This window comes from Microtus pennsylvanicus, chromosome 9 (genome assembly GCF_037038515.1).
Source record: "Microtus pennsylvanicus isolate mMicPen1 chromosome 9, mMicPen1.hap1, whole genome shotgun sequence".
Taxonomy (NCBI): domain Eukaryota; kingdom Metazoa; phylum Chordata; class Mammalia; order Rodentia; family Cricetidae; genus Microtus; species Microtus pennsylvanicus.
In genome coordinates this window covers 61,918,422-61,935,037 of record NC_134587.1, presented here as the reverse complement: position 1 = coordinate 61,935,037, position 16,616 = coordinate 61,918,422, and the positions used below count along the sequence as shown (strand labels likewise).

Below are 16,616 nucleotides of genomic sequence, written 5' to 3'. Positions count from 1 at the left end.
TGGTCACTAGACAATGAAGCTGATCAGCACTCTAGCTCCACACCTGCAACTCAAGAGCTCCCTGTGCTCAACGAGCTAAATCTCACAGGAGTGTGTGTGATGTTTCTCAGAACAGCAGCCCGCCCTTCAACTCAGCGCAGCTCCTCGGCAAGGCACATGGCCCAGTCTGGGCGATTCTGCCAGTAGCTCCAAGACTAGTAAAGAGCAACCCTGGCTATGGAAGAGGGTCTTAGATGCTAGTGATGGAGGAGGATGACAAAACCCCACCTTAAGAAGTCCTCAAAGTGATGTTTTCACTGGAAAATGTTGAGATTTTCAGCAATGTTCCAAAATTGGCTGGAGAAGGATCCTGCTTTCCTTCCAGCCCAGCACTGTATGAAGCCAAGCACTCTGGCCCTTCTCAGAGACCCAGATGGCCGATGGGATGACAGGCACTTGAGCAGAAGGCACCAGCGCTCCTCCCCGAAGAGCATGGTGTGTTGTGCCTGGAGATCCCATTACACTGCAGACTGTTCCTACAGCTCGTCTCCACACCCGGAGTCAGGAAGAAAGGGAGCTGAGGCACAGGCGACAGTCCCCAGGCTCTGTGTCTCTCTGAGCGCGACCGTGGTCTACGGACCTAAGTGGGGCTGCCATATCTTCCATGCCGGAGTCAGGAGCCCCTCTGCTTTCATCTCCCACTCTGTACCTCAGGCTGGCCAGGCGGATCTCGTAGTTACCACTCATCCTGTGTGGCATGGTGCAACATAATACTCACAAGATCTAAGAGGGCATTTCAGCGGGCTCTATCTGTTTAGATATAGGCACAATGAAGGCCACCAACTTTGTAGCCAGGTTTGACACTGTTAGATGCAGATCTTGGATCAAGGGCGGGGCTTAACAGACAGAATGCTAGGGGCTCCCCCTATGCACAAGCAGGGGCAGGTGCTGATGCTAATTCATTGAGTGCTTTAACATTTTGATGGCCTGGCTCTATGCCCCACTAGCACAGGTCCAAGGAAAGATGCCGACCACCCCAAGAGGGCTTGGTAAAAGTTTTATGATGGCGTCAAAACACAAGCCACACCAATCACACATTGGAGCAGCTAAAGACTTAGGCAGACTGACACAGAAGGTTTTTTGTTCAGCATGTAATAGGTATTGACCCACTGATAGAGAATCTTGGTTTACAGAGAGATACGCATCTTGATAGCAGCTATGCTTGAACACTGGGGAAAGGACATAGGGGGTGTGAAGAGCTCACTCTTGGGGTACCTGACAGCTCTCATCTGGTGCTTCAGTAACATCTCTTCAGTAATATCACACTTGAAATTCAGGCAGAGGAATGCCATCTCTGTGGCACTTACCAGAAGAGCAGAGTGTTCACCCCAGGTCCCATATCCCAGGATATTCACACCATGACCAGTATCCCTGGGTGTTCAGACCATGACCAGTGTCCCAGGATGTTCATACCAGGACCAGTGTCCCAGGGTGTTCACACCAGAACCAGTATCCCAGGATGTTCATACCAGGACCTGTGTCCCAGGATGTTCACCCCAGGACCAGTGTCCCAGGGTGTTCACACCAGAACCAGTATCCCAGGGTGTTCATACCATGACCGGTGTCCCAGGATGTTCATACCACGACCGGTGTCCCAGGGTGTTCACACCAGAACCAGTATCCCAGGGTGTTCATACCAGGACCTGTGTCCCAGGATGTTCACACCAGAACCAGTATCCCAGGGTGTTCATACCAGGACCTGTGTCCCAGGATGTTCACACCAGAACCAGTGTCCCAGGATGTTCACACCAGAACCAGTATCCCAGGGTGTTCATACCAGGACCTGTGTCCCAGGATGTTCACACCAGAACCAGTATCCCAGGGTGTTCATACCAGGACCTGTGTCCCAGGATGTTCACACCAGAACCAGTATCCCAGGGTGTTCATACCAGGACCTGTGTCCCAGGATGTTCACACCAGAACCAGTATCCCAGGGTGTTCATACCAGGACCTGTGTCCCAGGATGTTCACACCAGAACCAGTATCCCAGGGTGTTCATACCAGGACCAGTATCCCAGGGTGTTCACACCAGAACCAGTATCCCAGGGTGTTCATACCAGGACCAGTGTCCCAGGGTGTTCACACCAGAACCAGTATCCCAGGGTGTTCATACCAGGACCAGTGTCCCAGGGTGTTCACACCAGAACCAGTATCCCAGGGTGTTCATACCAGGACCAGTATCCCAGGGTGTTCACATCAGGACCAGTGTCCCAGGATGTTCACACCAGGACCAGTGTCCCAGGGTGTTCACACCAGGACCAGTGTCCCAGGGTGTTCACACCAGAACCAGTATCCCAGGGTGTTCATACCAGGACCAGTATCCCAGGGTGTTCACACCAGAACCAGTATCCCAGGGTGTTCATACCAGGACCAGTGTCCCAGGGTGTTCACACCAGAACCAGTATCCCAGGGTGTTCATACCAGGACCAGTGTCCCAGGGTGTTCACACCAGAACCAGTATCCCAGGGTGTTCATACCAGGACCAGTATCCCAGGGTGTTCACATCAGGACCAGTGTCCCAGGATGTTCACACCAGGACCAGTGTCCCAGGGTGTTCACACCAGGACCAGTGTCCCAGGGTGTTCACACCAGAACCAGTATCCCAGGGTGTTCATACCACGACCGGTGTCCCAGGGTGTTCACACCAGAACCAGTATCCCAGGGTATTCATACCATGACCGGTGTCCCAGGATGTTCACCCCAGGACCAGTGTCCCAGGGTGTTCACACCAGAACCAGTATCCCAGGGTGTTCATACCATGACCGGTGTCCCAGGATGTTCACACTATGACCAGATGTTCACCCCAGGACCAGTGTCTCTGTTTCTCCACCAGGGTGTGCCAGCCCATTGAGGCTCTGTGTAAACCTTGTGCGTCAGTCAGCAGGACAAAGGAAGGAGCCAGGATGACAGTGTGTCCTTGGGAATGGCTGCACTGTTTGAATTTCAGAAGAATCTGTGCTGAGCTATGAAAAGATGGTTATGAAGGCATCCCTATCCCTGAGTTTCCTGGCCTCTCCCTGAGTAGCACAGGTGCAGTAAATTATAAAGAAGTCGATTTAATCTGTGGTTCTGGAGGCTCAGAAGTCTAAAAGCATGATGCTGGCATCTGTTCCGTGTCTGGCGAGGGCCTTTTATGAGACGGGACACACAAGCCTCTCCTTTGCCCCTTCTAGCCCACTAATTACATCATGCATGCACTATCAGCATGGCCACGCCCAGGACACATCACCCCAAAGGGGTACCTCTGAATACCATCAGATGTGAATCTGAGGACTCACTTTCCAATTCATGAACTCAGGGATGTATTCAAACCACAGCAGCGGGAAAGACATAGAAAGCTGGCAGACTTGCCTCAGCGAAGGAGCACAGCAGTAAGGCGTGTGGCAGGTGTCCACAATGGGACGGGGGATAAAGGCTTTTCAAGGATTCCCCCATCTACTGACATTTTCAAAGCAGTCTGAGCTTTTCTAAGTTGTGTATTAGTTTCGTCTGAGCCCCCGATGTCACATTTCAGAGGAGGTGACGTACTTGGAGGGTGACGGATTAGAGTGTGATTAGCCTGAATGAGGGTTAAGGTGAGTGGCAGTTCCAGGGAAAGCTGGTGACTTGAGACCAGTAAAGGCTCCTGAATGGGAGGTGTCAGGGGTCACCTTGTCTGAATTTGGCCAGAGGAACGGTGCAAGCAGAAGAAACAGTATAAAAAGGGACTGGTGGCCAGCTCCTGGTTGGGCCAGGAAAGCTTGCATTTTTTATCTCTCAGTAAGCATTCAGGTGGGGGTTACAGGGAAAAGGACAGATGGGGAGAGAGGCCAGCTGCCACCAAAGGAGAGGCTCACACTCTCAGGTTTATGGAGAGGTGTTTTTTTTTTTTTTGTCTTTTGGAACCAAAACCATGTTTCCATAAAGAGCAAGGTAAAGATTGTTTTTTTTTTCCCCAGCAGCCTACAAATTAACTAACAAATGAGACCAGCTTGTATGTTTCTGTTTCTGATTTAAGAAGCCAATTTCACAGCCTTTGACAGAAAAAAAAATTCAATACAGAAGGAGCCCAGAGCAGTCAATTTCCAGAGCATATGCCTGGGCTATGAAAAGCCACCAAGTCTCAGTAAATAAACCTTCCCCTTATGGTGGAAACGCTAAAACCCGCAGCAGAACGCAGAGGAGTGGCCAAGTGCGCACCTGGCACGCGCAAATGGCAGCTTCCCAGCCTCCGGGAAACAAGCTTGAGGCATCCAGCCCCTGCAGAGCCAACCCCAGCCTTCGCCGTGCCAAGGCGATCAGCTACCCGAATCGTCACCAGTACGCCGTGCTGAGCGGTGCCGATCGTTTCTATAAAAGGAGCCTTCTGAGATTGACATCTGTGTGCGTTGTGATGCTGTAGTTGAAGCACATCTTAAACGCGGAACACTAAAACATCCTTTCTTTCTTTCAAATGGCAAGGCAAAGAATTTCATAATAAGGTTCTTTTCAGGTGAACTAAAGAGATATGCCATCCAAAGCTGTGTTCTCCCTCAGGAAACATTTTCTTCATTCCGTCAGCAACATGTGTGCGTGTGGTTTAAACAAGTATCAAGTACACGAGCCACAGGGGAGAGCGGCAGAGGAAGACAGCTGGGCCTTGCGTGCTGTGCACAGAGGACAGATGAATGACGGGAGGAGTCACCAGACGTTCTGGGGACCCATCTGGGGAAACTCAATCCACGCAGGGAGTTCTTTTCTATGGCCCAGGGGTTCAAAGATGCTTGTTAGAAGGGGGTCGTGGGCAACCCCACCCAAGGAATGACTGCCTGCATTCTGCACAAACCTGAGTCAGCTTGCCTTGGGCCTTGCTAGGCTCTGTGTGAAAAGTTGGGCTTTTTGTTCTCGCTGGCAATTTTAATGAGCAATGGGTTTTATTTTTCTAGGATATAGCCACTATGTAAACCGAGGGGAACGTTGCTCGGTTGGCAATTCACCAGGAACTGTTTACTGTTTCCAAATCCCCCAGGGCTGGCAGAGCCTCCCTGGAGCCTGAGTCCTCATTACGACACGCCTTTGTTGGTCTAATTTGTATCTCCAATTACAGCGACCCTTCGCTCAGCAACAAACACAAGAACACTTCATTCTGCACAGAGCTGCTGGGCCCCAACATTCTTAGGTTGAAATACTTCTACTTCAAAGTTACTTCACTTTTATTTCATTTATCTTAGCGATAAGACCACATGCACATATCTCTCCCCCTCTCTGTCCTATCTGTTTCCCCTGTCAGTAATGTGTATCTAGGTAGGTTACATGAGTTTTGTTTTAGACTGCTCTGAGAGATGTTGAATGTCTGCTAGGTAAGAATTACATGGGCAGAGAAAGAGAGTGAAATGTATATACAGCATTAACTGTCAACCTGACACAGCCTAACATTACCCGAAAGGGCAGTCTCAACTGAGTAATTGTTTTTATCAGGCCGCTTGGTGGGCATGCCTATGAAGGATTGTTAATTAATGTAGAAAGGTCTAGCCCACTGTGGATAGCACCATTCCCTGGGCATGTAGTTCTAGGCTGTATAAGGGGGCTAGTTAAGCATGAACTAGAGAAAACAAGCAAGCAAGCAGGCAGGCAGACAGGCCACATTCCTCCATGGTTTCTGCACTTCCTTAGCTGTGAGTGAGTTCCTTGATTGGAGATAATATTGCATGGAATAGCAAGCAGCCCTGCCTTCAGATTCCTCTTGCCCTGACTTACCTCAATGACAGACTATAACCTAGGAAGGGTAATCGGAAATAAACCCTTTCCTCTCCTAACCACTGTTTATCAGTGTTCTACAGCCACACAAAGGAAGCTAGAAGAGGATGGATGCATGCATCACAAGGGCAGGAAATCTGGGAAGCACACAGCAAGAGCTTTGTGCGGAGCTCCCAGTGGCGAGAAGATTTCCAAGGCCTAGTCTTCCTAGTCAAGCTGAGAAGCAGAGATCTGGTTTGTGCTGGCGAGTTTTGACTGATGCCGAGAGCTTAGCAGATGAGCAGAGAGAGCTATAAGAGGTTTTTGGATATAAATGGCAGAATGTAGGGCATCCAGGACTGGGAAGGAGTACCCACAGACACTAAGAAACCATGCAGAGAAGGATTAGCTATGAAGGCCAATCTCAGACCCATGCCCATGTTTCTTTCTACACCACGGTGTGAGCAAACAATTCTCATCTCCATAGATACACTGGAGCTTAAGTATATGCATAATCCATCCCTCCAGGATCTGGGCACCAGCTTCCTGCTCAAAAGTCATTTTCACTCACTAGCTCTTGGCTAAATGGTCCTTCCTTTCCCCTGGAGCTCTCTGTCTGTCTGTCTGTCTGTCTGTCTGTCTGTCTGTCTGTCTCTGCCTGTTTCTTTTCCTCCCTCTGTTTGCATCTGTCTCTCTTCCAGTGCTTTTTTGGGGAGTCATTCTTTGGGCATCATTACACACGAAATGAGGCCCACTGGAGCCTGTGTGGGTTGAAAGTATTCTGTAGACAGTAAATGCAGCTCCACAGCAGGCCAGCGCTGAGATGAGTGCTCAACTTCAATCAACTCTTGCTTAGTGCTGGAGGACTCAGAGCAGTACGGTGGTACCCGGGGTCAGGGTGACAAAGGACAAGAGCTTGTGGGGACATTGTAGGTAAACACTCTCCTGTGACAAGAGCCAGAGATGGCAGGAGACCCAAGCTGAGTCTCACATCTGATCTTTACGAGAAAGCTGGGCCTTAGGTGGTCTGGCTCAGGTACCCAAATGGCTCTATGGAGAATAGGCAGGGAGATTTTTGACATAGGCTCCACAGCTCTGAATCAAGGCTAAGTTGGGGGGCATGGTTCATATCCCTTTTACTTACTAAACTATGGAGGGGAGATGTTTCCTAGCACTCCATGGAGGGTGCTCAGGAAGAACCTCTGATGCAAGCCCCATATCTCCGAGTCAAGGTTAAAATGGTGGCACTCTGCTCTGGCTTTTTCTTATGAGGCCATGTCAGGGACACTTTGCTTAAAGTAACCTATTGTTTTGGGGCTTCACTATTTCCTTTGCATGGCATCTCACTTCTTCCCTAGGAATGCCTCTATGCCCCTGTGTGTGTGACCTGTTGGCTTTCAGTGTTTTTGATGCTTTGACTTTTGTGGTCTTGATAGCCATGGCAGCCTTATTCAGGGTGTTAGGTCCGAGGAGCAGTAGGTAACTTTCAAGCAGATCTTTCATAGCAACTTCATAAAACCAGAGTGCTCACCCCACTCTCTCCTGTGGGCCCCACACTGAGGTCACTGCCCCACTGCCGCAGACACTCGGGAACAGAACTTGGTGTCCACACAGAACCATCCTGTCCTCATTTGACCTTGCTCTGCCACTCATTCCCATGGAGATCGCAAGGCTTCGGTGGGCACTCACACGTCCCCTGACTGCCCTGGTGGTACCTGAGTGACCTCTATGGTGAGCCAATCCACTTCTCCTGGGGTCCATGATGAAAAAAAATATCCTTATGGCTTAATGCTATTTTTAGTTAAGCTTATTAAGAATAAAGAGAGAAGATGAAAACAAAATCAAAGATGAAAAAGAACACATTACGACCGGTGACCAGAAACACAAAGGCACATCATAAAAAAACTGACAAATGGTGTTGCTGACAGATTTGGGAAGCTTATGGGACATGGATGAATTTCTTAACACATATGATCTATCAGCACTGAACCACAAGGACGTAGGGAACTTTCATAACCAAAAACAAGAAAAAAGACCAAACCAGCAGTAAAACATCCCTAAACAAAGAAAAATAAAACCAAACAAACAAACAATAAGAAAAAAAAACTCAATCCAGGACCAGATGGATTCAATGCTGCATTTTCCTAAACTTGTAAAAAAACAAACATAAATTCCTCTCCAAGTAATCCCAAAACGGAAAGAGAGGAGACTTCATTCATTTTGTGAAGCCAAACCAGACAGAGCACAAGCAAACAAGCAAGGTCAACATCCCCGATGGAAACCCAGAGAAACACTCTCAACATGACAGCAAACCAAATCCAAATGGACCTCTAAAGCTCCTGCAGCACAGCCAGGAGACATGTATCTCAAGAAGGCAAGGATGGTTTAACAGCCAATAATCCACTTCGTCAACAGAAGGCAAGAAGAAAATCACGTGACTGACTATCCCAAGAAGCACAACTTGTAGGTCTTCTCACGATAAACCCCTAAGTAGTTAAGCACAGAAGGAATATGCCTGAACATAGTGAAGACTTTATACAACAAAGCCATAGCCAGCATCGCATGGGGTCAGGTGGGGGAGGTGCTGAAAATGTTGCTTTAAGGTCCTCAATACAAGGAGGCTATCTATTGTGACTATTCTTATTGGTAGTATACAGTACGAAGTCTCAGAACAGCTACATCAGGGAAAGAAACGAGAGGTTTGAAAGGAACCAGTAAAAGTAAAATGACCCCTCCTTTTTTATACAGAAAATGCTCAAGACTCCACCCAAGTCCTGTGAGAACTGATGAATGAACTCAGTAAAACTGGAAAATACAAAGCCAGCATGCAAAACTCAATAACACGGCTACAAATCAATATGAATTTGCTAATAATGAAGCTATGAAAGTGATCTTATTCATGGCATCTACAAGAAAATAAAATATCTAGGAATAAAATTTGATGAAGGAAATGAGTGTCTTCTAGAATGAAAAGTGTAAAAGGCCAGTGAAGGAATTTGAAGATCCCTCTTTCCCTCTCTCCCCACCAATGCACAGGTATAGACATACACACAAATGGAATGACCTCCCATGTTAATGGGTTACAACAATTCATATTATTAAAACATATATGACCCCCAAAATACAACCCAAAACAATTAATGTATTTAATGTAACCATCCACAGAATATCCATGTATTATTCATTAAAAGAGAGGGCTGGAAGGATGACTGAGCTGTTAAAGGCTAGGCTCACAACCAAAAAGTAAAATAGAAAAAAAATCCTAAATTACAAAAGTTCCTGGATGCCGTGGGAGCTCCTTCCACTCCTTCAGTCAATAGCCTTTAAGATACCAGCCCACTGGGGCATGGTCTCTTATACTTTTAAAAAGCAGCAGGAACCCACCTGGCGTGCTCTTTCTCTCTCTCTTGCTTCTGGCTCCTTTTCCAGGGGCTTGACTCTCTGTTTCCTGTTTGTGAGGAGAGGACTGTAGTTTGGAACAGTGATCTGTAAGTTTTTACCCTCAAATAAATAACCCTTTTTATTATTCATAATTCTTAACTTGTGTGGGATTGTTTTGCGGCTTCGCCTGGATAGTAAAGGCAGTCATTGTGATAATGAGTAATGCTAGAAATAGGATTATACTACAGAACTACAGTGATCAAAACAGCATGGTGGTAAACTCATAAAAACGGATTCATAAATCAACAGGACAGACTAGAAAAATGGGAAATGCAGACAGGTGCAAATAACAGATACCAGAGAAAAGACAGAGTCAACAACCAGTAGTACCTGGGAAATTAGATAGCTCCATGCAGAAGAATGAAGCTAGCTAGACCCGTTTTTCACCCTGTGTAAAATAAACTCACAATGAATCAAAGAACCAAATGTAGGATCTGAAACTCTTAAGTCTAGAAGAAACTGTTCGACTAGTAGAAAACACAGGGGTAACTCCAGGTGTCAGCGTGAGAGATGGTTTCCAGACTCAGACACGTTGGAAATCGGAACAATAACAGCAAATGAGATTATATGAAGCGAAGAAGTTTCAGAACAGCCAAGGAAGCAATCGATGGAATGAAAAAAGCAACCCCCACAACATCGGGACACTCTCCAGTTGTGACGGTTGAAATTGATCAACCTGATGACACAGGAATCAACTAAGAGACACACCTGTGGGCAGATCCCTGCGGGCAATTTTAGGGATCTGAGCAGAGGAAACTATCACTCAGAGCGGTCGGTGTTTTCTAGTGGCACCCGATGCAGGGACGAAAGCCTTGCTGCTGGCCGAGCCATCTTCACTTCTCAGTGGTGAGTGCTTCTATTCTGCCATCTGTTGCTGCCACTGCCATTACTGTCCTCAGCGGGCATCAGACTTTAGCTTATTCAGCCTTCCACGCAACTCTTTAGGACTCCTGAAGAGTCTCCTCACCAGATTGGAACTGGAGAGACATCCAGCTTCCTAAGCCCATCAGCTACTAGGTTCTCAGCTTCTTGTGTGTGCAGACAGCCACTGTTGGGCTACCTAGCCCCCATTACACGAGTCAATCTAGTGGTTCCCCCTTTTCCCACAGGAGAATATCTTCCCTTCCTTCCTCCCTCCTTCCCTCCCTTTCTTGCCTTCCTCTCTCCCTCCCTCTCTCCTTCCCTCCCTTTCTGAGATAGAACTTGGAAGTCACTAAGTAACTAAGGCTGGCCTTGAACTTCTAATCCTCCTGCTTCCAGCTCACAAGATCTTGGATTACAACCATGCAGTACCATGTACAGTAATAAATTCCAAAATACATAAATAACTCCAGTAATTCAACAGCACCCTCCCAATAATCCTATTAAAAGGTGGAGAAATTAACAGAGCAGTTCCTATAGAGGATTTTCATCAATTCTTTGAGAAAAAATGACCAGCAGCTAATCATCAGGGAAATGCAAATCCAAACAGACGTGAGATGCCAGCCTACCCAGCCTGATTTTTACCAAAGGTCAACAAAACCACAAGTTCTGCTGAGGGAACAGAAGGGCAACAGTCCTTGCTCACTGTTGGTGGGAGTGTAAACCAGTACTGCCTCGATCAAATATGGTATAGAGTCCCTGCTCCCCTGAAAAATATCCAAAACTAGACCTACTTATAAAGGGATCACACTACTGGTATATACCCAAAAGAGAATGAAATCGGATGTTAAAACCATGTTTACTGCAGCCTAGTTCCAATAGTGTGGAATCGATATAGGTGATCATTAACTAATGGATAAAGAAAATATGATATATTAATATATGTAACATACACTGATACACACACATCAATAGACACAACCGCAAAAGAGGAAATCTTGCCATTTTCAACAATATGGGTGGAAATGGAGTACATATGATAAATAAAACAAGTCAGGAGAAGAGAGACACACACCATCTATCTCACTCATTGGTTGAAGATAAAAAAAAAGTTGATGTCCAAAATGAAGATAGTTGAGCAGTGACTAATGAGGTCTGGGAAGGGTGAGAGGAGAGGGGAACAGGGAGGATGGACAACAGGGTTGGTACAGGAGGAGTAAGGGCTGGTGTTCTGCAGAGCACAGTGAACGCCTGTGGTGCCCATCTCCTCCCATCCTTATGACGAGCCAGCAAGAGGAACTCCAAGGCGATAAACACGAGGAGACATGGACCTGGAGATGATCTACGCCTTGATTTGACCCCTGTCTATTTATACGTGTTGAATATACACACACAGCAGAACAAAATGAAAGAGGGGTAAAGGGATAGAGTAGAGGTCCTGTTGAGGTTCCAAACAAGGGGACAAGACAGACGGGACTGTGTAGGGTGTCTGCTGGGATGCTCAGAGCTGTCAACAGCCCCAGTGTTCACTTAGGGGCTTTGTGGAAGCCACGGGCCAGGGCTGTGTGCCTCTTGATACTCTTTTTAAATGCTGATTGAAGCAAATTTAAATGTAAATGTGAATGCAAATATAAATGCTGCTGGGATGAGCAAATGTAACTGGGGAAAATGGGATTTTTAAGTTGTATTTTTTTAATGTTAAGTGGAGACCATCTTTCCACTGTGAATTCATTCTGGGCCCTTAAAGGGAAGGAGCTTAAGGGAGGCTAAGGTCCTATCCAGTGTGTGGATGGATGGGAAAGAGCTCAGGAGGGCAGCAGGCTGCAGAGACCTGAGAGGAGAGGGTAGGGAAACACCGGTGAGAAGCAGATCACTGCAGACTGCTGAACGGGAGCAACAGTTCCTTATTCTTTCCCCATACCTTCACTCTCAATCTTTCAAAACAAAACAAACAAAAGCCTAAAACATACCTGTTCCTGGCTACAAACCCAGCAAACCAGAAACGCCAAGGGCTTTTTTCCTTACTTGGAGGGGTCAAAGAAACCAGGGTCACTGTGGTTACAGACTACACTTGGGGAGGCAGCCAAGTAAGAGAGAATACAGAGGCCAAAGAGGGAGGTGAGGAAGGCATGGTAGATGCTGGGGTTTGTTGTTCATAACGGTTGAGGGAAGAAAACATTTTTCAGGGGGCAGAGCAAGTGTGACCTCCTTGGCTGGTACCAGGTACCCTCCAAGGCTAGTGTCTCCTCCTCAGGACACAGGGAACCGCTTGGCCCCTGAGCAGGATGCAGTGGATCATGGCCCACGCTCCTGCCATATTATTCCAAGTTTGGCCTTAAGACAGTTTGTCTGCTGAGGCAGAAAATGAAAGAACAAAAGCCTTTTCAGAGACGAACTCGGGCCAGGATTCCCCGCCAGTTCTATTGACTGTGTTTTGACCTACTTACAAACAAGTCTTCCTTGAATGCTAACTATGTGTTCCGAATCAGCCAAAGGTGGAGACGGAAAGGTGTCCTTTTATTCAACCGCAAATCTCTAGTTTTGGGTGAAAAATAAAAAAGAAAGAACACTGCCCCTGGGCACAGACTTCTGGGTCTCTTAGACCATGTCCTCACAAAGTACTGTGGGCACATTCCTTTAATTTTTCCTTAATTCCCATTGCTGGCTGTGAAATGAAGTCTGGGCTTGTGAGGCCCAGACCGGGGATCTTTCCACGGGAAAGTTTAGTGCCACCACATGAAGGACAGCCCTGTGAGGATACCTTTGAATGCACCCAGACATCCATTCAGCTGGGTCCGGGGACAAACGCTGCCTGAGGAGATGTGTGTATTTCATAAATCTTCCCACAAGCGATATGAGGAGACAGATAGAGGACGGCTGGGAAGAGAAGAAGGACTTTGTTCAGAGGTGAAAATGGACGGAGAACAGTGTGTGAGGGAAGACTCTCAGGAAATGAGGTATTTGGGGGTGGGGGTGGGGCTCCTGGTGGAAGCCACAATTTCCTTCCAGGGTCCTCAAACCTCTCCCCTACAGGTTTACTATTGAGACCATGGTTGTTGACATGAACACTGGGAGGAGACAGGTCTGGGTCCCCCGCAGGTGCCATGGTTAGCAAGGCCCAGCCAAGGCTACTGTCAGCCATGAGGGACTGATGGAGGTTGACGGAGGACATGAGGCCGTTTGGGCTTTGTAGGTAGGGTTCTATGACTGTCGTCCTCTCTTCCAGCTGTGTACTGCTGTAGTTTTATGTGGCACTAGGGGAACCTTACTTTAGGGCTGTCTTCCAGGCATCTCATCTCTTCCCTGCACCATTCCAGGCTACTTGGCTTTTGCATGCTACTATGAAGGGACACGAAGTGTCCACATTTGCAAACTACATTTTGGTAAGATAACAGCTGGACCTGCCACTGACTGTTTGGCCAACGCTCCCAATTGGCGTCTAGCTATAGGATGTGGGATTCTCCTCTGTATGCTGTGAATATGTTTTATTGCCATTGGTTAATAAAAAAGCTGCCTGAAGCCAATGGATTAGTAGAGTAAAGCCAGGCAAAAAATCTGAACAGAGATGTAGAGAGAGTAGGCGGAGTCAAAGAGATGCCATGTAGCTGCCAAAGGAGAAAGACAGGAGTCGCCAGCTGGAACCTTACAGATAAACCACAAACCTCATGGTAAAATACAAAATAATAGAAATGGGTTAATTTAAGATGTAAGAGCTAGTTAATAAGAATCCTGAGCTAATAAACTGAGCAGTGCTTTAATTAATACAGTTTGTGTGTGATTATTTCAGGTCTGGGCAGCAGGGAACAAACAAGCAGCCTCCACCTACAGCTATAGGCAAAGGGGTAGGGAGATCCAGGGGAGATGGAGGAGGGACTGGCAGGGAGGCTGGAGGCTTGGAGAGGCTGGATGAGACATGACTGCTTACAATACTGAGCAATCAACACACATGAACGGTGAGAAGCCATTGGGGCAGGGAAGTCCAGAAGCTGATGGCTAGCTTCCAGGCCTGTGGCAGCTGGAGGCCAGAGAAACATCTGGCATGACACCCAGACTGGTCGGACAAAGAGTGGTTCCAAAACCAAGGAATTTTAATTAAAAAGAAGTCCAAGGCTGAAGGAGAGAAGAGAGAGAGGCAGAGGGCACTGTGCAGATTACAAGGTGCGAACGACAGATTTGGCACAGGACAGCAGCCTGTCATGTGGCTCCCAACTCAGGAACCACTAGAGAGAAGTGAGCCCTTGGGAAGACCTGAAGAATGACTTGCTGTCTGATAGCTTTTCATGCCTGCTCACATAGATGTTTTACCTAAGCACATGCCTGTATCTTTCAGTGTGCGTCTTTGTTATGCACACACACATGATTGTGTCTTTGTGTGTGTGCGCTTGCACGTGTGTGCACACGCATGAGGGGGCCAGAATTTGGTGGCAGTGCCTTCTTCACGTACTCAACACATGATGCATTGGAGAGCGGCTCCCCACTGAACCCAGAACTTGCTCTTTTGACTAGTCTGGCTAGCCTGCTAACTTTGGGGACCCCTGGTCCCTGTCTTCTCCATGCTTGGATCACCAGCAGTCTGCCATGCTCATCTGGCATTTACATGGGTGCTGGAGATCCGAACTCTGGTGAGAGATCCGATTTCTGCGGCAAGTGCTTTGCCCAAGGAGCAGTCTTCCCAGCCCTGCAGCCTTGATTTTTCAGAGACAGATTATGGAATCATTCGTTTCAATGACATCGTCTGTAGGGCCCCTTTCTACCTCACCTGGTAGGGGAAGGGTGCGGTGTAGAGAAAGCAAAGCCACCAAAGAGTCACAGAGTTCGAGGTGAGAGGATGGTAAAAGTGGTCTCGCACTCTCTCACTGGTAACGATTGATATTCTCCGTGAACAGACGCCCAGGACAGGGTGACCAGAGGACAGAGAAGAGCATGTGCCATACCAGGGATGGTAGACCCGGGTATCTGGGGGCTGAAAAGGGGGTGAGAGTGAAGTGCAGAGCTGAGAGCTCAGGGCTGGAGTGGGGTGAGATGCCACAGTTACAGCACTGCCTCGTGTTTAGGGAACCCTGCAGCAGAGTTCCTAGACACAAAGGGGGAAAAAGCGGACCAGTTTTTCGCTTTTCCAAGAGTGATGAAACCACAGAGGGCCCCGACTTCCCTTGCTGTGTTCCTTTAGATGAGCAGAGAGAACACTTCACATCTGGATATCACTAAGGTTTGCCAACGACAAGCAGAATTTAAGCCCTTTTCCACTGCTATAAAAATAATACTTTATCTAACTACCAATTTGTCTCTTTGAATAATTCTGTCTATACAAGCAATTTGGTTAGCATCTCCTTTCAAAACAGAGCCCGCGAGCCTTGGATGATACACCAGGAGGAGGTGGCGCTGCTGGAAGCCTCTGCCACCTGACTCCCAGGATTCACAGTTGTTCATCTGTTTCGTTAATTGGCCACTTGATGACTCAGCCGGCATTTAGCGCCATTACTCAGTATCCACATGGGCATCTCTAAGCCAGCACACTACCAGGCCAAGCTTTGGTTCTTAGAGGGTAGGATTCAAGATCTGTGAATATTGAATACATACGTCTTTGAGGAAACCTGAAGCGCTGAGGTTGTGCTAATGGTGCCACCAGCTGGCAGGAGCTAAAGAGGCTTCCTTGGGAGTGGTGGTGTCTTTGGAGGCTCAGGCCTCCCCTGTCATTCTTGGTGAGCGAGCCATCAGGAGACAGAGAGGGCAACTATATAAAATGCAGCATGACACAGTGCTCTGGATCCTGCCAGCACTGTCTGTAATATGCTTTTGCCTTTGGTGAATCCATCTCATCCACACCATTGGGGACAGGTACCCTTACCACAGACACAACTTCCTGTCATCACCACATGTGTCGTTGTCACGTGAGAGAACAGATTTCACGCAAAGGCAGTGATGAACACATCATCTACGTGTTCAAGATATTTGTGTTGTTTTGCTAAGTCCCTGGCACCAAGGGATGGATAGTCACATTGGAATGATGTTTCAAGGGACAGCCCAAATGCAACCCACAACCATTTCCTGTCACATTGTGGCCCTGTTCACAGAAGACAGCATAGGAAATCAACCTGATGTGCGTGTTCCAGGGAGTGAGTGGCTCGGGAAAGGGATGCACACACAGCATAGGAGGCTGTTCAGTCCTAAGGGGGAGTCACTGCCATTTACAACAGGGACAACCTGGAGTGCGGTACACTTAGTGAAACCAACGGGACTCAGAAAGACAAACTTCACACCACACAGGCTCCCCACAGGGAAGCTCGAGAGCTGGGTGCACAGAAGCAGACTGTAAAGGGTGGTTAAGAGGGGCTGGGGGATTGTAGAAAGATGTCTGATTTCAGTTACATCAGAAGAGTTCATCCAAGAGATTATAGAGCATGGTGACTACACTGAGCCTTGCATTATATACTCAGGAATTACATGACTAGCAACAAGAGAATGGGGGTGAGCATGATGAAAGTATTATCCAAGTATTACATGTAGGAGAATGTCATGAGACCCACTATTCTGTATAATTAATATGTGCTAATAATAAAAACTTTAAAAGTCATGGCAGG

At 47.5% G+C, this 16,616-nt stretch overlaps 1 protein-coding gene across 3 annotated transcripts in view; it reads right to left on the bottom strand.

Moving 5' to 3' along the window:
- Window positions 1–16,616, bottom strand: part of Dlgap2 (DLG associated protein 2) — a 688,019-nt gene that overhangs the window by 78,378 nt on the left and 593,025 nt on the right. The gene's annotated exons all lie outside the window — the stretch shown is intronic.